Genomic DNA, 19153 nt, shown 5'->3' with positions numbered 1-19153 from the left:
AAAACAAAAATGGCTTGTATAGACACATGATTTTATTTTTGTAAAAATGTGCTGTGATGTAAAATGTGAAATGAAAATGCAAAGTGCCAATGAAAATGTGAAATGTGAAAATGTGATGTGATGAAATTATGAAATGTAAAAAACAAATCAAAATGTAATACAATAACATGTTTTTGTGACAATAAAAGTTTTCCAAAAGGAAAAGGCAAAAGGATCTGTTCTTATCAGTTTAATATCTGATACGTCCTCTACCCGAGGACTAATATATTAATCTGATTTTTGGAACAGGGAGACGGAAGAGGGGCTTGCTCCGTCCGCTCCACGCATCGACCCGGTATTGCAGTGACTCCAGGAACGGTGCACATCCCTTTGATTGTGGAAGAAAAGAACCCAGCCAGCCAGCGGAACCAACCTCTGGGACTTTGGAACCCTCCTTGATTGACAGCCAGCAGACACGTGAGTCCTTGCCAGGTCTTTTGCCCAACCGTGCCACCTCCCTTTTCGGGCCCTTTTGGGTTTTCCCGCCCTTTTTCTCTTTTTTTTTTTTTTTTTTTTTTTTTTTTAAATGCAATAAATAGCTGGATGACACTGTGTTGTGACTGGAGCATGTGTGTGTGGGAGGTGGAGAGACCGAGTGGCAAGGCAAGCCACGCCTTGGCTGCGGCAGCACCTTGGAGTCACCCTCGCGTCCACGACTACCGCCGTTCTTGACCTCCGTCCAGCGTGCCCTGTGGCAGCAATCGCTCGGGTTTCTCTTCATCTCGCACAAATCTTTCGCCTTTTACTAAAGATTTCCGTGGAGGGGAACAGCCCCGAGTTTACGGTATTTTTGGAAGCTCTGCTTCGGCGGAGCTGCACCTTTCTGTCAAAAGTCAAGCGTCGTGTGAGGGTCCGCTTTTGCTTGTCCCGCCCCCAAGGAACCCTCTGAGTGGCGGGGCCCTCGCCAGAGGGGGCGCCGGACCCCGTACAGTTGTGGGGTATCGCTTCTCGGCCTTTTGGCTAAGATCAAGTGTAGTATCTGTTCTTATCAGGTGGACTACCAGAGATAGCGATGGCGGTGTCGGAGGCGAATGCGAGGGATGTGGTGCCGAAGCATGCAATGCAGTTTTGGATCCCGAAGCTGCGGAGGGAGGAGTTTTCGAGGGAGCTTTTTGGAGCGGCGATCGTGAAGGGGCTGCTGGGGGCAACGGACAAGGAGGTGCTGTGCCTGCTGCCGTCGACGTTGGGCTACGACGTAACCTTCCGGTCGCCGGTGGACATGTTGGTGGCGGTTCGGCGGTGGAAGGAGGCTGGGGAAGGACTACGAGTCAACAGATTGGAGTTTGGAATACGGATGAGGTTTTGGCGTCCGATGAATGTCGTGGTGGTCCAGGTCTTCAACCCCCACGTGCTGGAGGAGGATGTTCGGTGTTGGCTGGGACGGTATTGCACGGAGGTACCGCAGGGACGGCGTGTCGTGGACAGCAACGGCTTCTGGACGGGGAAGTGGACGTATCACGTGCTGTTTCGGTCAGAGGGGAATCGCCAGGTGCGGCCTCCCTTCGCCTTCAGTTTGGGGCCTGACAGAGGGAGGATTGTTATTCCGGACTTGCCAAGTGAGTGTTGGGGTTGTGGGAGTGCGGGGCACTTGCGGAGTCAATGTACTGTGCTGGCTTGTTTGCGGTGTGGGTCTAAGGAACACTTGGTGAAGGACTGTAAGAAGCTACGGGAATGTTCTTTGTGTGGGGCGACGGACCATCTTTTTGGGGGCTGTGAAAAGCGGAGGAGCTACGTGTCGGCGCTGGTGAAGGGCTGTGAGTATTGTGGAGGGAAGGATCATCAGCCTGCGGCTTGTGCCAGGTGGAAGAGTTTCCAGGAGGCGGAGCGGCTGGTACGCCAGGGGGGGGATCCCACTGTGCCGGTGGGGGCCTCTTCTGTGCCCGCGGGGGTGAAGACGGTGCCTGTTGGTGCGACGGTGGCAAGAGCGAGTGGAGTGAAGGCGCCTGCGGCGTCTCTTGGTGGTTCGGGAGCAGGGCAGCGAGGTAGCCAAGATGGCTGCTTGGTGGCTACGGCTACGGCTAGGCCGCATGGCAGTCAAGATGGCCGCTCGGTGACTGGTGCTGGTGGGCGGAGTTTGGACGACTGGGCTTCTGCTTCTGCTTCCCAGGAAGCGGAGATGGCTGAGTCGGCGGTGAAGGCGTCGGGGGCAGTGAAGCGCCCCCTGCAGGACGGGAGTGAAGGTGGTTCGCCGGGGACTCCGGTCCGCCGGTGCAAGGGTGGGGGCGGGGTCCCCGTCTCTAATAGGTACGAGGCCCTGCTGGTGGAGGACGGTGGTGACGGGTCCATGGAGGTGGCGGAGTCTAGTGGCGAGGAGGAGTCGGACGGGTCGACAGGCTCTGTGAGGGAGGGGATTTCTTCCCCTTCTCCCCCTTCTTCGGGGGACTTGCTTGGGTGGGATGAGGGGAATTTGAAAAGGACTACGGGGATGTTGGACTGATTGGGGTTGTGTTGGGATGTTGATGTTGTTGTTGGTTGGTTGTGTTGGGGTGGATTAAAAGTGTACTGAGGGTGGACGTGTTGGTTTTGTGTTTGTGTGTCTTGATATTTTTTTTGTTTTTGGCTGGGCCTGTGTGCCCGAGCTCACTTATGTACCTGGTTCCTTGGGGCCTGCGTGCCCATTTTACCACAGCCTCTAGTCTAGACTTCACTTCCTTCTGTATCTTTTGGGTGTTATATCTTGTGTTTGTTTTTCAAGGCTGGTGGGACTTCTGTGCCGCATAGGACCAGCACCCCCGGTGGTGGTGGCATGGCATGTCAAATGTCTTTCTATGTGGTGTGCTATGGCTTATGTGAATAATAAAAAAAAAAAAAAAAAAAAATCTGTTCTTATCAGTTTAATATCTGATACGTCCTCTACCCGAGAACTAATATATTAATCTGATTTTTGGAACAGGGAGACGGAAGAGGGGCTTGCTCCGTCCGCTCCACGCATCGACCCGGTATTGCAGTGACTCCAGGAACGGTGCACATCCCTTTGATTGTGGAAGAAAAGAACCCAGCCAGCCAGCGGAACCAACCTCTGGGACTTTGGAACCCTCCTTGATTGACAGCCAGCAGACACGTGAGTCCTTGCCAGGTCTTTTGCCCAACCGTGCCACCTCCCTTTTCGGGCCCTTTTGGGTTTTCCCGCCCTTTTTCTCTTTTTTTTTTTTTTTTTTTTTTTTTTTTAAATGCAATAAATAGCTGGATGACACTGTGTTGTGACTGGAGCATGTGTGTGTGGGAGGTGGAGAGACCGAGTGGCAAGGCAAGCCACGCCTTGGCTGCGGCAGCACCTTGGAGTCACCCTCGCGTCCACGACTACCGCCGTTCTTGACCTCCGTCCAGCGTGCCCTGTGGCAGCAATCGCTCGGGTTTCTCTTCATCTCGCACAAATCTTTCGCCTTTTACTAAAGATTTCCGTGGAGGGGAACAGCCCCGAGTTTACGGTATTTTTGGAAGCTCTGCTTCGGCGGAGCTGCACCTTTCTGTCAAAAGTCAAGCGTCGTGTGAGGGTCCGCTTTTGCTTGTCCCGCCCCCAAGGAACCCTCTGAGTGGCGGGGCCCTCGCCAGAGGGGGCGCCGGACCCCGTACAGTTGTGGGGTATCGCTTCTCGGCCTTTTGGCTAAGATCAAGTAGCAGAGATAGCGATGGTGGCCATTGAAACATGGACGGGGATCCCGAAGTTCGGAATTCGAATCCTGGTGCCGGTGGAGAGAAGGCAGATGATGACTCGGGAGGTTTTTGGAGCGAAGATCGTGAAGGAGATATTTCAGGTGACGGACAAGGAGGTGCTGTGCCTGCAGGGAGCGGTGGATGGGACCTGTTTTGACGTGACCTTCCGGACGTTGGCGGGGATGAATGAGGCGTATCGGCGGTGGACTACGACGGCGGGGAAAGCTGTGGCGGCGGGGATGTGTGCGGCGAAGTGGGGCGCGACCAACACTGTCATCGTGCAGGTTTTCAACCCCCACGTGCTGTTGGATGATGTCTGGAGCTTTCTGGAGCGGTACTGCGTGGACCTGTCTGATGGGCAGCGGATCTTGGACTCCAATGGATTTTGGACAGGGAAGTGGAGTTTCATTGCGGGCTTTCGTTCGTCGGGGGGTCGTGTGTTGCGGCCTCCCTACGCGTTTGCTCTGGGACCTGACCGTGGGAGAGTGTTCATACCGGACTTGCCAAGTGAGTGCTGGGGGTGTGGGGGTGTGGGGCATTTACGTGGGGAATGTAATGTGAAGTCATGTTTGCGTTGTGGGGCTGTGGGGCATGTGGTGAAAGACTGTACTGAGTTGAAGGAGTGTGTTTTGTGTGGGGGGACTGATCATTTGTTTGCTGGGTGTGCTAAACGGCGCAGTTATGCTGGGGTGGTGACTGGCGCTGTGGGGGCTCCTGCTCTTGGTACGGGGGCTCCCGCGGTGTCGGGTGAGGGGAAGCAGAGGCCTGCAAAGACGGTGCCGGTGGTGGAGAAGACGGGGTCCGGGAGTGGAGTGTTGGTGCCGGTGCCTGCTGTGTCTGCTGGTGGTGTGGTGGCTGGGCCGCAGGGTAGCCAGGTTGGCTGCTCGGCGGCTACGGCTACCGCTAAGCCGCATGGCGGGCAAGATGGCCGCCCGAAGGTCAAAGGTGCGGCTGGGTCAGAGGTCGTGGCTGTGGGGAAGACGGTGGAGTCCAGCTGGGCGGATGCTTCTGCTTCGCAGGAACAGGAGATGGTGGAAGTGTCGGCGGCGGCGGGGGCAGTGAAGCGCCCTCTAGTGGATGGGAGGGCAACGGCAGGTCCTGTGAGTCGGCAGAAGTTGGAGACGACGGTGGCTGTTTCAGAGGGGGCTCCGCCCCCGGTGGTCGGAGGTGGAAGTGCACAAGGGCCGGGGAGGGAGGAGAGGCCGCCCCCTACTGTTCAGGTGGGGGGTTGGGACGTGGAGAGCGTAAAGCGGGCGATGGGTTTGGGTTGATGTGTTTTGAGTGATGGGGTTGTGTATCTGTGTCTCTGTGGTTGTGGGTGTGCTGGTTGGATGTATGGGGTGGATTAAACAGGTGTTATGGGTGGGTAAGATTTTTTGTGTATCCTGTAAGATTTTTTGCATGTACATGTGTGTTTTTCGCTGTGTTTGGCCGGGCCTGTGAGCCTGGGTCGTTGTGTTGTTATGTGTTATTGTTTATGGTGGCAGCCTCTAGTCTAGCTTAAATTAACTTCCTTCTGTATCTTTTGTGTGTTGTGTGTATTATATGTATATCTCCTGTGTGTTGTATTTTCAAGGCTGCTTCGCTCTGTTTATGTTCAATAAAAAAAAAAAAAAAAAAAAAAAAAATCTGTTCTTATCAGTTTAATATCTGATACGTCCTCTACCCGAGGACTAATATATTAATCTGATTTTTGGAACAGGGAGACGGAAGAGGGGCTTGCTCCGTCCGCTCCACGCATCGACCCGGTATTGCAGTGACTCCAGGAACGGTGCACATCCCTTTGATTGTGGAAGAAAAGAACCCAGCCAGCCAGCGGAACCAACCTCTGGGACTTTGGAACCCTCCTTGATTGACAGCCAGCAGACACGTGAGTCCTTGCCAGGTCTTTTGCCCAACCGTGCCACCTCCCTTTTCGGGCCCTTTTGGGTTTTCCCGCCCTTTTTCTCTTTTTTTTTTTTTTTTTTTTTTTTTTTTAAATGCAATAAATAGCTGGATGACACTGTGTTGTGACTGGAGCATGTGTGTGTGGGAGGTGGAGAGACCGAGTGGCAAGGCAAGCCACGCCTTGGCTGCGGCAGCACCTTGGAGTCACCCTCGCGTCCACGACTACCGCCGTTCTTGACCTCCGTCCAGCGTGCCCTGTGGCAGCAATCGCTCGGGTTTCTCTTCATCTCGCATAAATCTTTCGCCTTTTACTAAAGATTTCCGTGGAGGGGAACAGCCCCGAGTTTACGGTATTTTTGGAAGCTCTGCTTCGGCGGAGCTGCACCTTTCTGTCAAAAGTCAAGCGTCGTGTGAGGGTCCGCTTTTGCTTGTCCCGCCCCCAAGGAACCCTCTGAGTGGCGGGGCCCTCGCCAGAGGGGGCGCCGGACCCCGTACAGTTGTGGGGTATCGCTTCTCGGCCTTTTGGCTAAGATCAAGTAGAGTGAAGGGAGTTGCGATGGCAAGTACATCATTGTATGGGCCGGCCCCTCAGGTGCGGCTTAGGAATACGGTGAGGCTGACGGTGGATGACGTTCGAGAGCTGCGGATGAAGGTCGATTTGGACTACGTTATGCGGATCGTGCTGGATGGGCTGTTTAAGGTGGCAGTGGAGAAGCTGCTCTGCGTGATGGATTTCCCGGCTGCTGGACTGTTTGACATCAGCTTTTTCGAGCAGGCGGACTGTCTGGAGTTCTTTCGGCATTTTCAGCTGGAGCGGTCGCGGGAGGAGGTGAGGGGCATTTCTATCACTCCTTTGTTTGGACATGCTAGCACGGCGTTGTACGTGCTAATGTACAACCCGTGGGTGGAAGTGGAGGTGGTGGAGGCTTTTTTAAGGCGGTATTGTTCAGAGGTCCGCGGGGGTTTGAAATGCCTGAACCGATTTGGTGTGTGGAACGGGAGGCGCCAGTTCTTCGTGAAATTTAAGGAAGACCCAGACGGTGAGGACGGACTCCTGCACCCGCCGGGGTCTTTCTCCCTGGGGCCGAACCGGGGTTTTCTATCGTACCGGGGGCAGCCGGTGTACTGCAGGCGGTGTGGGGGACGGGGCCACATGAAGGCAGAGTGTACGGGTCCCGGCTGCAGGAGGTGCGGGAGCAAGGCCCATGAGGCGAGGGTTTGCCCAATGCCGAAGTCCTGCTCGATCTGCGGAGGTGGGGATCATCTGTTTCGGCAGTGTCCAGAAGGGAGGAAGTCGTTTGCGGCGGTGGCTGGGCGGCAGGAGGCTGTGTTTCGAGAGGTGGTGGCTGAGGAGCGCCTGGAGGAGCGGAGGCCGTCTGTGGGGGACGGGCAGGTCGATGCTGACGGCGGTGTGGGGCCTGTGGAGGACCTGCGCGGGGCACCGGCGTCGCTGGACACGGAGGTGGTGATGCAGCTGTCCTTTGCTGACCGTGTGCCGCTGCCGGATTCCGGGGGGAGTGAGGTGGATGGAGCTGACGGCATTTTGCGCCGGGAGGAGGTAGCAGCTAAGGCTACATGCGGGGGACCGCATGGCCAAGATGGCGGCTCACGTCTTCCTCGGGAGTTGGGCCTGGAGGTGGAGGAGTCGTCTTTGGAGGTGGCGCCACCTGGTGGTGGGGAGTCTGGCCGGTGGAGCGAGGATCCGGATGCCGAGAGGGTCTTCGCGGACTCCTTGCAGCTTGAGGACGTGCAGATGGGGGACGGCCCGCGGGGGGCGAAGAGGCAGGCGGCCGCGGGAGAAGGGACAGGAGGTGCGTCAAAGGTGAAGGTGGTCCCGGCGGAGCTGCAGCAGCATCCGGCGGCGGCTTCGGCGGAGCGGGCCAGTTCGTCTGGGCAGCGGCGGGGGGACGTGCCGGTCATGGAGCAGGCACTTTCCCCTTTCTCGGCGCTGGAGGTGAGCGTGGACAAGCTGAAGGCTGGCGGGGGGGGGCGGCTCGTCGCCCGAGCTGTACTCCTCGTCTGAGGATGGCCGGTCGTCTCCTGGGAGCCCGGAGGTCGTTTCCAGTGGTGGTGAGGAGCGGGAGACGGAGGAGGGGAGCCAGAGCCCGTTGTCGGGACTCCTTAGGAGGGCCGTTTCTACGCGCGACCGGCCTCAGCTGGGACCGGTGTCTGATGGCGGGAGGGACGTCGGCCCTTCTTGACTGTGAGTAGCTGATGGCTTGTTCTTTGTTGTGCTGGACTTGGTTGGGTGGGATGGGGAAGTGTCTGGACTGTGATGGGGACTGTGGTTTTGATGTGCTCTTTGGGATGTGGGTTTTTTCCTGTGTATTGTATGGGGGGGGGGGGTGGGAGGGGGGGTGTGGGGGGGGGGTTTCGGTGCTGAGGAGGGTGGTGGAGGGTTGTTTTTCTGTTGCAGGGCTGCCTTATAGGGGAGGGGGTGACGGGGTGGTCTTGGCAAGGGTGGGGAGGGGCGGTCCTTGTAGATGGGGCTGGAAATGACTTTTGCCTCCCTTAATGTAAGGGGGCTCCGGGACAAGGGAAAGCGGGCTGTGTTTTATGCCTCCTTGGAGGGGCTGGGGTTCGACTGTTTATTTTTGCAGGAATGCCACCTGCGGGACAGGGGGGATGCGGGTGTGTTTTCAAGGGGATGGGGCAGGGGGCCTTCTGTGTGGGGGGTGGGAAATGCTCATTCTGATGGGGTGGGGGTTTTGTTTGGGTCTTGGGATTTTGTGGTGGAAACAGTGGTCTGTAGTGAGCCGGGGAGGGTTTTGTGTGTGGACTGCACGTTTCGGGGCCTTGATTTAAGGCTGGTGAACGTCTATGCTCCTAGTGGGAGGGGGCGGCAGGCGGGGTTCTTCACTGGGCTCACTCCGCTGCTGACATGTGACAGGGTGGTGGTGTTAGGGGGGGATTTTAACGTGGATGTGCGACGGGGAGTGGGGGCTGGGGAATTGAAGGGGTTGTGTAGGGATATGTTGTTGGTTGACGCCTTTTTGGCTGTGGGAGGGGGGGGGGCAGGGGAAACATGGAGTAACTCCAGGGGGGCGGGGTCGAGGTTGGACTACCTTTTCTTTCCACGGGGGGTGAGCCTGCGGTGGTTCAGGGTGTCCCCAGTGTGGTGCTCTGACCACTGCATGGTTACTGCTGCTGTTCTCGTGGAGGGGTTGAGGCGGGAGAGACCCAGGTGGCGCTTCCCGAATCGGCTCCTGAGGGAGGCGGGGTTTTGTGAGGCGTATCGGGTGGCCCTCAGAGGGTGGTTGGCGATGAAGTGCCGCTTCTCCTCGAGGGCTGACTGGTGGGAGGGTTGGAAGGAGAGGACGGTGGGGTTTTGCAGGGGTTGGGTGGCCAGTGCCAACGTGGAGAGGAAGAGGCAGGTGAAGCTGTGGAACAGGGAGTTGGAGGAACTGTGGGTGGCGGGTGGGGATGTTGGGGACATGGAGGCAGTGAAGCTGAAGTTGAGGGACTATTTTGAGGAGCGGGCGCGCCGTTTGGGCGTGCAAGCTCGAGTGCGGGCATGGGAGGATGAGAGGCCCTCCAAGTTCTTTTTTAGGACGGTGAGGGAGCGCCAGGTGAGGAGGCATATGGCGGCGCTGGAGTGGGAGGGCGGGGTGGCGACGAGAGGGGAGGACATGGCCGAGGTGGCAGCTCGGTACTACGAGGGCCTCTTTACTGAGAGGTGTGGGGAGGAGGGGGTAGTGGGGGGGTTTTTGGATAAACTGGAGGGTAGGCTGAGTGAGGAGCAGCGGGCGGAGCTGGATCGACCTCTGGAGCTTGGGGAGCTGGGGAGGGCCCTCCAGTCCATGAGTGGGGGTAAGTCCCCCGGACAGGACGGGTTGACTGTTGAGTTTTTTAGGGAATTTTGGGATGTGTTGGGGGGTGAGTTGGTCGAGGTGCTCGAGGAGCGGCGGGGGGCGGGGTTTTTATTGGGATCTATGTCAACAGGGCTCATCACGCTCTTGTTTAAGAAGGGGGACGCCAGAGCACTGAGCAACTGGAGGCCAATCACTCTACTGGCCGTCGACTATAAAGTCTTGGCCAAGGCCCTGGCAATGCGGCTGGGGCCGGTGATGGCGTCCGTAGTGGGGGAAGACCAGACGTGTGGGGTGAGGGGGCGGTGTAGTGGGTTGAATTTGGTTTTAATCAGGGACATTACTTGTTGGGCAGAGCAGAGGGGATTGCCACTGGGGGTGCTAAGCCTGGACCAAGAAAAGGCTTTCGACAGGGTTAGCCATAAGTTTCTGTTTAAGGTGTTGGGGAGGATGGGGTTTGGGGGGGGGTTTTTAGCTTGGCTCGGGTTGCTTTATAGGGGGGCGGTGAGCAAGGTGGGGGTGAATGGGGTTTATTCCAGGGCTGTCCCTCAGGTAGGGGGAGTGAGGCAGGGTTGTCCTCTGTCTCCTCTCCTCTACGTCCTGGTCCTGGAGCCATTGCTGGCTGCCTTGAGGCAGGACTCACGGGTGGCAGGGGTACATCTACCGGGGGGTGGGGGGGCGGAGGCTAAGGTCTCCGCCTACGCGGATGATGTGTCCCTTTTCTTGACCACAGAGCACAGCTTTGATCGGGTGAACGTCCTCTTGGAGGAGTTCGGCAGAGCTTCGGGGGCCAAGGTGAACAGGGGGAAATCCTCGGTCATGTTTTTTGGGAAATGGGCAGGGAGGGTGGAGCCATTGGGTGGGTTTGGAGTTACTCCAGATGGCCTGAAGATCCTGGGGTTGCATTTTAAGCGGGGGGATTGTGGGGGTTTTAACTGGGATGACCGGAGGGGGAGGGTGGGGAGACGCTTGGGCCTGTGGAGGTCGAGGTACCTCTCCCTGTCGGGGAGGGTCATGGCGGTAAAGGCGGACCTGCTGCCCCAGTTAAATTATCTGGCTTATGTGTTCCCTTTGCCGTTTTTGTGTGGTAGGAGGTTAGAGCGGGATGTTTTTTCTTTCATTTGGGGTGGTGGGATGGAGAGGGTGGCAAGGGAGCAAATGTTTAGGGGGGTTTCTGAGGGGGGGAGGGGGGTCCCGTGTGTCGCGGTGCGCGTAATGGCGATACACGTGGCGTTCCTCGCCAGGCTAGTGATGGGGGTTTTTGCCCACAAGGCTGCGGTTTTCGCAAGGTTCTGGCTGGGGTTCGAAATGAGGCGGCTGAGACCTTTGTCCAGTACGTCTCCCTGGTCCCTGGTCAGGCCTGGGCACTATGACAGGGTGGCAGATTTTCTGAGGGGGAATGGGTGGTGTTGGGAGGGGGAGGCCGTGCTGGACCACCGGCGCCTGTATACGGGGGTAATGGATAGGAGGTGGGAGGAGGGTGGGACTGGGGAACCCATGGTCAGGGGGATTGACTGGGGGGGCATCCAGCCTCCTGTTTTGTGTGGGGAGGGTAGGGATCTGAACTGGCAGGCGGCTCTGAACCGCCTGCCGGTGAGGGAGCGGCTGCATAGGCATGGGATTAGCCGCACTCCCCTGTGCCCTGTGGGGTGTGGGAGGGAAGAGACTCTGGACCACGCTTTGTGGTCGTGTCGGGGAGCGAGGGACACCTGGGCCATGGTACAGAACTGGTGGGGTGGGTGGGCGGGTCTGCCACTTTCAGCAGATTTGGTGCTACGGGGGCGGGGCTTGGGGGGGTTGCGGGTGGGGAGGAGGGTTGCTTTTTGGGTTTTGGTTTCTTTGGTGAAGTTGGCTCTGTGGGACTGGAGGCAGGGGTGTGTGAGGAAGAGGACCCCGGCACTGGCTCCACGGGTGGTTTTTGTTTGGTTTTTGGGGAGGGTGAGGAGGTGTATTGAGGAGTATGAGGGGGTTTATGGGAGGGACAAGGCGAGGGGAATGTGGGGGGGACTGCCGAGGGTGGGGGTGGGTTAATGGTGGGAGGGATCTGAAGGGTTTGGTTTAAATAAAGAGTGGTGTACTGGTGGTGGGTAGCGTAATTTTGATGACTCTGTGTATGATGTTATGATTTGGTGATTGGTGTTAATAAAGTCGTACAAAAAAAAAAAAAAATCTGTTCTTATCAGTTTAATATCTGATACGTCCTCTACCCGAGGACTAATATATTAATCTGATTTTTGGAACAGGGAGACGGAAGAGGGGCTTGCTCCGTCCGCTCCACGCATCGACCCGGTATTGCAGTGACTCCAGGAACGGTGCACATCCCTTTGATTGTGGAAGAAAAGAACCCAGCCAGCCAGCGGAACCAACCTCTGGGACTTTGGAACCCTCCTTGATTGACAGCCAGCAGACACGTGAGTCCTTGCCAGGTCTTTTGCCCAACCGTGCCACCTCCCTTTTCGGGCCCTTTTGGGTTTTCCCGCCCTTTTTCTCTTTTTTTTTTTTTTTTTTTTTTTTTTTTAAATGCAATAAATAGCTGGATGACACTGTGTTGTGACTGGAGCATGTGTGTGTGGGAGGTGGAGAGACCGAGTGGCAAGGCAAGCCACGCCTTGGCTGCGGCAGCACCTTGGAGTCACCCTCGCGTCCACGACTACCGCCGTTCTTGACCTCCGTCCAGCGTGCCCTGTGGCAGCAATCGCTCGGGTTTCTCTTCATCTCGCACAAATCTTTCGCCTTTTACTAAAGATTTCCGTGGAGGGGAACAGCCCCGAGTTTACGGTATTTTTGGAAGCTCTGCTTCGGCGGAGCTGCACCTTTCTGTCAAAAGTCAAGCGTCGTGTGAGGGTCCGCTTTTGCTTGTCCCGCCCCCAAGGAACCCTCTGAGTGGCGGGGCCCTCGCCAGAGGGGGCGCCGGACCCCGTACAGTTGTGGGGTATCGCTTCTCGGCCTTTTGGCTAAGATCAAGAATCGGAGACAGCGATGGTGGCAATCGAGACATGGACGGGGATTCCAAAGTTTGGAATACGGTTTCTGGTGCCAGTGGAGAAGAGGGCTATGATGACTCGGGAGGTGTTTGGAGCGAAGGTCGTCAAGGAGCTGCTGCGGATGACGGATAAGGAGGTGCTGTGCCTGCAGGGAGCGGTGGATGGGACCTGCTTCGACCTGACCTTCCGGACGATGGCGGGGATGACCGAGGGGTATCGGAGGTGGACGAGTCCGACTGGGAGAACCGAGGTGGCGGAGGGGATGTGTGCAGCGAAGTGGGGTGCGACCAACACTGTCGTGGTGCAGGTCTATAACCCCCACGTGCTGGTGGAGGACGTCTGGAGTTTCTTGGAGCGGTACTGCATCGATCTATCGGATGGGCAGCGGATTTTGGACTCCAATGGATTTTGGACAGGGAAGTGGAGTTTTATTGCGGGCTTTCGTTCGTCTGGGGGTCGTGTGTTGCGGCCTCCCTACGCGTTTGCTCTGGGACCTGACCGTGGGAGAGTATTCTTACCGGACTTGCCAAGTGAGTGCTGGGGGTGTGGGGGTGTGGGGCATTTGCGGGGGGAATGCACTGTGAAATCATGTTTGCGCTGTGGGGCTGTGGGACACGTGGTGAAAGATTGTGTTAAGTTGAAGGAGTGTGTTTTATGTGGGGGCACTGATCATTTGTTTGCTGGGTGTGCTAAACGGCGTAGCTATGCTGGGGTGGTGACTGGCGCTGCGGGGGCTCCTGCTCTTGGTACGGGGGCTCCCGCGGTGTCGGGTGAGGGGAAGCAGAGGCCTGCAAAGACGGTGCCGGTGGTGGAGAAGACGGGGACTGGGAGTGGAGTGTTGGTGCCGGTGCCTGCTGTGTCGGCTGGTGGTGTGGTGGCTGGGCCGCAGGGTAGCCAGGTTGGCTGCTCGGCTGCTACGGCTACCGCTAAGCCGCATGGCACCCAAGATGGCCGTCCTAAGGTCAAAGGTGTGGCTGGGTTGGAGGTCGTGGAGGGCGTGGCTGTGGGGAAGACGGTGGAGTCCAGCTGGGCGGATGCTTCTGCTTCGCAGGAGCAGGAGATGGTGGAAGTGTCGGCGGCGGCGGGGGCAGTGAAGCGCCCTCTAGTGGATGGGAGGGCAACGGCAGGTCCTGTGAGCCGGCAGAAGGTGGAGACGACTGTGGTTGTACCGGTGGGGGCTCCGCCCCCGGTGGTCGGAGGTGGAACTGCACAGGGGCTAGGGAGGGGGGAGAGGCCGCCCCCTACTGTTCAGGTGGGGGGATGGGACGTGGAGAGCGTAAAGCGGACGATGGGTTTGGGTTGATGTGTTTTGTGTGATGGGGTTGTGTATCTGTGTTTCTGTGTTTGTGGGTGTGCTGGTTTGATGTATTGGGTGGATTAAACAGTGTGTTGTGGGTGGGTAAGGTTTTTCGTATATGTGTGTACGTCATTCACTGTGTTTGGCCGGGCCTGTGTGCCTGGGTCGTTGTTATGTTATGTTATGTGTTATTGTTTATGGCAGCAGCCTCTAGCTTAGCTTAAACTTAAACTTCCTTCTGTATCTTTTGTGTGTTGTGTGTATCCTGTGTGTATCTCCTGTGTGTTGTATTTTCAAGGCTGCTTCGCACTGTTTATATTCAATAAAAAAAAAAAAAAAAAAAATCTGTTCTTATCAGTTTAATATCTGATACGTCCTCTACCCGAGGACTAATATATTAATCTGATTTTTGGAACAGGGAGACGGAAGAGGGGCTTGCTCCGTCCGCTCCACGCATCGACCCGGTATTGCAGTGACTCCAGGAACGGTGCACATCCCTTTGATTGTGGAAGAAAAGAACCCAGCCAGCCAGCGGAACCAACCTCTGGGACTTTGGAACCCTCCTTGATTGACAGCCAGCAGACACGTGAGTCCTTGCCAGGTCTTTTGCCCAACCGTGCCACCTCCCTTTTCGGGCCCTTTTGGGTTTTCCCGCCCTTTTTCTCTTTTTTTTTTTTTTTTTTTTTTTTTTTTAAATGCAATAAATAGCTGGATGACACTGTGTTGTGACTGGAGCATGTGTGTGTGGGAGGTGGAGAGACCGAGTGGCAAGGCAAGCCACGCCTTGGCTGCGGCAGCACCTTGGAGTCACCCTCGCGTCCACGACTACCGCCGTTCTTGACCTCCGTCCAGCGTGCCCTGTGGCAGCAATCGCTCGGGTTTCTCTTCATCTCGCACAAATCTTTCGCCTTTTACTAAAGATTTCCGTGGAGGGGAACAGCCCCGAGTTTACGGTATTTTTGGAAGCTCTGCTTCGGCGGAGCTGCACCTTTCTGTCAAAAGTCAAGCGTCGTGTGAGGGTCCGCTTTTGCTTGTCCCGCCCCCAAGGAACCCTCTGAGTGGCGGGGCCCTCGCCAGAGGGGGCGCCGGACCCCGTACAGTTGTGGGGTATCGCTTCTCGGCCTTTTGGCTAAGATCAAGTAGCAGAGATAGCGATGGTGGCCATTGAAACGTGGACGGGGATCCCGAAGTATGGAATTCGGTTCCTGGTGCCGGTGGAGAAAAGGGAGATGGTGACTCGGGAGGTATTCGGAGCACAGATTGTCAAGGAGCGGCTTCGGATGACGGACAAGGAGGTGCTGTGCCTGCAGGGAGCGGTGGATGGGACCTGTTTTGATTTGACCTTCCGGACGATGGCGGGGATGACCGAGGGGTATCGGCGGTGGACGATTCCGTCTGGGAAAATCGTGGCGGCGGAGGGGATGTGTGCGGCGAAGTGGGGCGCGACCAACACAGTCATCGTGCAGGTCTTTAACCCCCACGTGCTGTTGGAGGATGTCTGGAGCTTTTTGGAACGGTACTGCGTGGACCTGTCGGATGGGCAGCGGATTTTGGACACTAATGGATTTTGGACGGGAAAGTGGAGCTTCGTTGCGGGCTTTCGTTCGTCTGGGGGTCGTGTGGTGCGGCCTCCCTACGCGTTTGCTCTGGGACCTGACCGGGGGAGAGTGTTCATACCGGACTTGCCAAGTGAGTGCTGGGGGTGTGGGGGTGTGGGGCATTTACGTGGGGAATGTAATGTGAAGTCATGTTTGCGCTGTGGGGCTGTGGGGCATGTGGTGAAAGATTGTACTGAGTTGAAGGAGTGTGTTTTGTGTGGGGGGACTGATCATTTGTTTGCTGGGTGTGCTAAACGGCGTAGTTATGCTGGGGTGGTGACTGGCGCTGCGGGGGCTCCTGCTCTTGGTAAGGGGGCTCCCGCGGTGTCGGGTGAGGGGAAGCAGAGGCCTGCAAAGACGGTGCCGGAGGTGGAGAAGACGGGGACGGGGAGTGGAGTGTTGGTGCCGGTGCCTGCTGTGTCTGCTGGTGGTGTGGTGGCTGGGCCGCAGGGTAGCCAGGTTGGCTGCTCTGCGGCTACGGCTACCGCTAAGCCGCATGGCGGGCAAGATGGCCGCCTGAAGGTCAAAGGTGCGGCTGGGTCAGAGGTCGTGGCTGTGGGGAAGATGGTGGAGTCCAGTTGGGCGGATGCTTCTGCTTCGCAGGAGCAGGAGATGGTGGAAGCGTCGGCGGCGGCGGGGGCAGTGAAGCGCCCTCTAGTGGATGGGAGGGCAACGGCGGGTCCTGTGAGCCGGCAGAAGGTGGAGGCGACTGTGGTTGTACCGGTGGGGGCTCCGCCCCCGGTGGTCGGAGGTGGAACTGCACAGGGGCTAGGGAGGGGGGAGAGGCCGCCCCCTACTGCTCAGGTGGGGGGTTGGGACGTGGAGAGCGTGAAGCGGACGATGGGTTTGGGTTGATGTGGTTTGAGTGATGGGGTTGTGTATCTGTGTCTCTGTGTTTGTGGGTGTGCTGGTTTGATGTATTGGGTGGATTAAACAGTGTGTTGTGGGTGGGTAAGGTTTTTGGTAAATGTTTGTATGTCATTCACTGTGTTTGGCCGGGCCTGTGTGCCTGGGTCGTTGTGATGTTGTGATGTTATGTGTGATTGTTTATGGCAGCAGCCTCTAGCTTAGCTTAACTTAAACTTCCTTCTGTATCTTTTGTGTGTTGTGTGTATCCTGTGTGTATCTCCTGTGTGTTGTATTTTCAAGGCTGCTTCGCTCTGTTTATGTTCAATAAAAAAAAAAAAAAAAAAAAAAAAAAAATCTGTTCTTATCAGTTTAATATCTGATACGTCCTCTACCCGAGGACTAATATATTAATCTGATTTTTGGAACAGGGAGACGGAAGAGGGGCTTGCTCCGTCCGCTCCACGCATCGACCCGGTATTGCAGTGACTCCAGGAACGGTGCACATCCCTTTGATTGTGGAAGAAAAGAACCCAGCCAGCCAGCGGAACCAACCTCTGGGACTTTGGAACCCTCCTTGATTGACAGCCAGCAGACACGTGAGTCCTTGCCAGGTCTTTTGCCCAACCGTGCCACCTCCCTTTTCGGGCCCTTTTGGGTTTTCCCGCCCTTTTTCTCTTTTTTTTTTTTTTTTTTTTTTTTTTTTAAATGCAATAAATAGCTGGATGACACTGTGTTGTGACTGGAGCATGTGTGTGTGGGAGGTGGAGAGACCGAGTGGCAAGGCAAGCCACGCCTTGGCTGCGGCAGCACCTTGGAGTCACCCTCGCGTCCACGACTACCGCCGTTCTTGACCTCCGTCCAGCGTGCCCTGTGGCAGCAATAGCTCGGGTTTCTCTTCATCTCGCACAAATCTTTCGCCTTTTACTAAAGATTTCCGTGGAGGGGAACAGCCCCGAGTTTACGGTATTTTTGGAAGCTCTGCTTCGGCGGAGCTGCACCTTTCTGTCAAAAGTCAAGCGTCGTGTGAGGGTCCGCTTTTGCTTGTCCCGCCCCCAAGGAACCCTCTGAGTGGCGGGGCCCTCGCCAGAGGGGGCGCCGGACCCCGTACAGTTGTGGGGTATCGCTTCTCGGCCTTTTGGCTAAGATCAAGTGTAGTATCTGTTCTTATCAGTTTAATATCTGATACGTCCTCTACCCGAGGACTAATATATTAATCTGATTTTTGGAACAGGGAGACGGAAGAGGGGCTTGCTCCGTCCGCTCCACGCATCGACCCGGTATTGCAGTGACTCCAGGAACGGTGCACATCCCTTTGATTGTGGAAGAAAAGAACCCAGCCAGCCAGCGGAACCAACCTCTGGGACTTTGGAACCCTCCTTGATTGACAGCCAGCAGACACGTGAGTCCTTGCCAGGTCTTTTGCCCAACCGTGCCACCTCCCTTTTCGGGCCCTTTTGGGTTTTCCCGCCCTTTTTCTCTTTTTTTTTTTTTTTTTTTTTTTTTTTTAAATGCAATAAATAGCTGGATGACACTGTGTTGTGACTGGAGCATGTGTGTGTGGGAGGTGGAGAGACCGAGTGGCAAGGCAAGCCACGCCTTGGCTGCGGCAGCACCTTGGAGTCACCCTCGCGTCCACGACTACCGCCGTTCTTGACCTCCGTCCAGCGTGCCCTGTGGCAGCAATCGCTCGGGTTTCTCTTCATCTCGCACAAATCTTTCGCCTTTTACTAAAGATTTCCGTGGAGGGGAACAGCCCCGAGTTTACGGTATTTTTGGAAGCTCTGCTTCGGCGGAGCTGCACCTTTCTGTCAAAAGTCAAGCGTCGTGTGAGGGTCCGCTTTTGCTTGTCCCGCCCCCAAGGAACCCTCTGAGTGGCGGGGCCCTCGCCAGAGGGGGCGCCGGACCCCGTACAGTTGTGGGGTATCGCTTCTCGGCCTTTTGGCTAAGACAGCGGTCGACTCGCGGTGAGAGGAAGGCGGTCCTTACCTTGTGGTGGTTTGGACACTCTCATCCGGGAGTTATATTGGTTTTGTGTGTTTTTTCTGTCTCAAAAATTACTGTTTTTTCGTTTTGTTTTTTGTACTGTTTTGTGTTTTTTGTCTCTTTTAACAGGTCCAAGCAGCTGCCTCTTCCTTTGGAGTTCCTTTTAAAACAGCAGGCCCAGGTAAGCGCTGTTTAGCTCCTTTTTATTGTGTGGTTTTTAGCTTGTTTTAGCCTAGCCTTTTAGCATAGTTTTTTAGTTAATTTATTGTCTTAAGTATCTGAATCGACTGTGGCCCGGTGGACGTGAAGTGTCTTTTATGCGGATGGCGCTCAGAGCATCCACGCCAAGGGCAACGCAAGAGTTTTTCTCTGCCGAGCCCGACGCTGGAGACACCAGTGACCCTTCTGAACCAAATTCAATGGTCATAAAGGAGGAGCAGGTGTCACAGGAGATCAACCCTGGTTGATCTCCACTTGTTTTAAAAACATGTCTCTGTAGTGTCTTAACTCTGTCGTGTTTATTTTTATCATACTGCTCATGAGTCTCACAATCTCAACAATCAATGTAAGAAGTGTGAAGACTCTAGTGAGAGCTCAGAGCATTTTATCCCTGTTGAGCACTCTGAATGCAGATATATTTCTGCTGCAAGAGTGCTCCTTGCCTTTTTTAAAGAACTACAGCAAGTGGGAACAGATGTGGACCCCGGGACCCTCCATATGGAGCGGGTCCAATTTTAACAGAGCGGACGGGGTCGCCATCTTGATCAAGAATCCACACATCTCGGTGAAGGGCAGCACAGTGGTGAGACCCGGGCGGGCCCTTTTAACCCACTTGACTGTTTTAGACAGGGATTTTAATGTTCTTAATGTGTATGGTTTTAATGATAAACACGACCGACACGACCTTTTAATAGAACTGCAGCCCCACATGCTAGGGAGGGCTCCCCTAGTGGTCGGAGGGGATTTTAACTGTGTTTTAAGTAGACAAGACAGAAAGAAGGTGGGGGAGGATTTTAAATTAGACAAAACATCCGGGGTTTTAAACAACATAAT

General features: G+C 55.9%; 12 non-coding genes and 3 pseudogenes across 12 annotated transcripts; all 15 read left to right on the top strand.

The window, feature by feature from the left end:
• Positions 1-184: 184 nt before the first annotated feature.
• LOC121704227 lies at positions 185-368 on the top strand. The gene has a single exon (XR_006030344.1). It is a non-coding gene; the product is annotated as a U2 spliceosomal RNA (small nuclear RNA).
• Positions 369-740: 372 nt separating this feature from the next.
• Positions 741-854, top strand: LOC121704282. Its single transcript, XR_006030374.1, has one exon. It is a non-coding gene; the product is annotated as a U5 spliceosomal RNA (small nuclear RNA).
• A 125-nt stretch (positions 855-979) lies between these two features.
• Positions 980-1152, top strand: LOC121704264 (annotated as a pseudogene).
• A 1667-nt stretch (positions 1153-2819) lies between these two features.
• LOC121704252 lies at positions 2820-3012 on the top strand. Its single transcript, XR_006030356.1, has one exon. It is a non-coding gene; the product is annotated as a U2 spliceosomal RNA (small nuclear RNA).
• Positions 3013-3384: 372 nt separating this feature from the next.
• Positions 3385-3498, top strand: LOC121704281. The gene has a single exon (XR_006030373.1). It is a non-coding gene; the product is annotated as a U5 spliceosomal RNA (small nuclear RNA).
• Positions 3499-5274: 1776 nt separating this feature from the next.
• LOC121704240 lies at positions 5275-5475 on the top strand (annotated as a pseudogene).
• A 372-nt stretch (positions 5476-5847) lies between these two features.
• Positions 5848-5961, top strand: LOC121704445. The gene has a single exon (XR_006030532.1). It is a non-coding gene; the product is annotated as a U5 spliceosomal RNA (small nuclear RNA).
• A 5560-nt stretch (positions 5962-11521) lies between these two features.
• Positions 11522-11712, top strand: LOC121704249. The gene has a single exon (XR_006030354.1). It is a non-coding gene; the product is annotated as a U2 spliceosomal RNA (small nuclear RNA).
• A 372-nt stretch (positions 11713-12084) lies between these two features.
• LOC121704280 lies at positions 12085-12198 on the top strand. Its single transcript, XR_006030372.1, has one exon. It is a non-coding gene; the product is annotated as a U5 spliceosomal RNA (small nuclear RNA).
• A 1777-nt stretch (positions 12199-13975) lies between these two features.
• LOC121704236 lies at positions 13976-14168 on the top strand. Its single transcript, XR_006030349.1, has one exon. It is a non-coding gene; the product is annotated as a U2 spliceosomal RNA (small nuclear RNA).
• Positions 14169-14540: 372 nt separating this feature from the next.
• On the top strand, positions 14541-14654 carry LOC121704279. Its single transcript, XR_006030371.1, has one exon. It is a non-coding gene; the product is annotated as a U5 spliceosomal RNA (small nuclear RNA).
• Positions 14655-16422: 1768 nt separating this feature from the next.
• On the top strand, positions 16423-16625 carry LOC121704241 (annotated as a pseudogene).
• A 372-nt stretch (positions 16626-16997) lies between these two features.
• Positions 16998-17111, top strand: LOC121704269. The gene has a single exon (XR_006030361.1). It is a non-coding gene; the product is annotated as a U5 spliceosomal RNA (small nuclear RNA).
• Positions 17112-17236: 125 nt separating this feature from the next.
• On the top strand, positions 17237-17428 carry LOC121704278. The gene has a single exon (XR_006030370.1). It is a non-coding gene; the product is annotated as a U2 spliceosomal RNA (small nuclear RNA).
• A 372-nt stretch (positions 17429-17800) lies between these two features.
• On the top strand, positions 17801-17914 carry LOC121704277. Its single transcript, XR_006030369.1, has one exon. It is a non-coding gene; the product is annotated as a U5 spliceosomal RNA (small nuclear RNA).
• The last annotated feature ends 1239 nt before the right edge of the window (positions 17915-19153 follow it).

This window comes from Alosa sapidissima, chromosome 2, assembly GCF_018492685.1.
Source record: "Alosa sapidissima isolate fAloSap1 chromosome 2, fAloSap1.pri, whole genome shotgun sequence".
Lineage (NCBI taxonomy): Eukaryota > Metazoa > Chordata > Actinopteri > Clupeiformes > Clupeidae > Alosa > Alosa sapidissima.
This window is presented reverse-complemented; position numbering and strand designations above follow the sequence as displayed.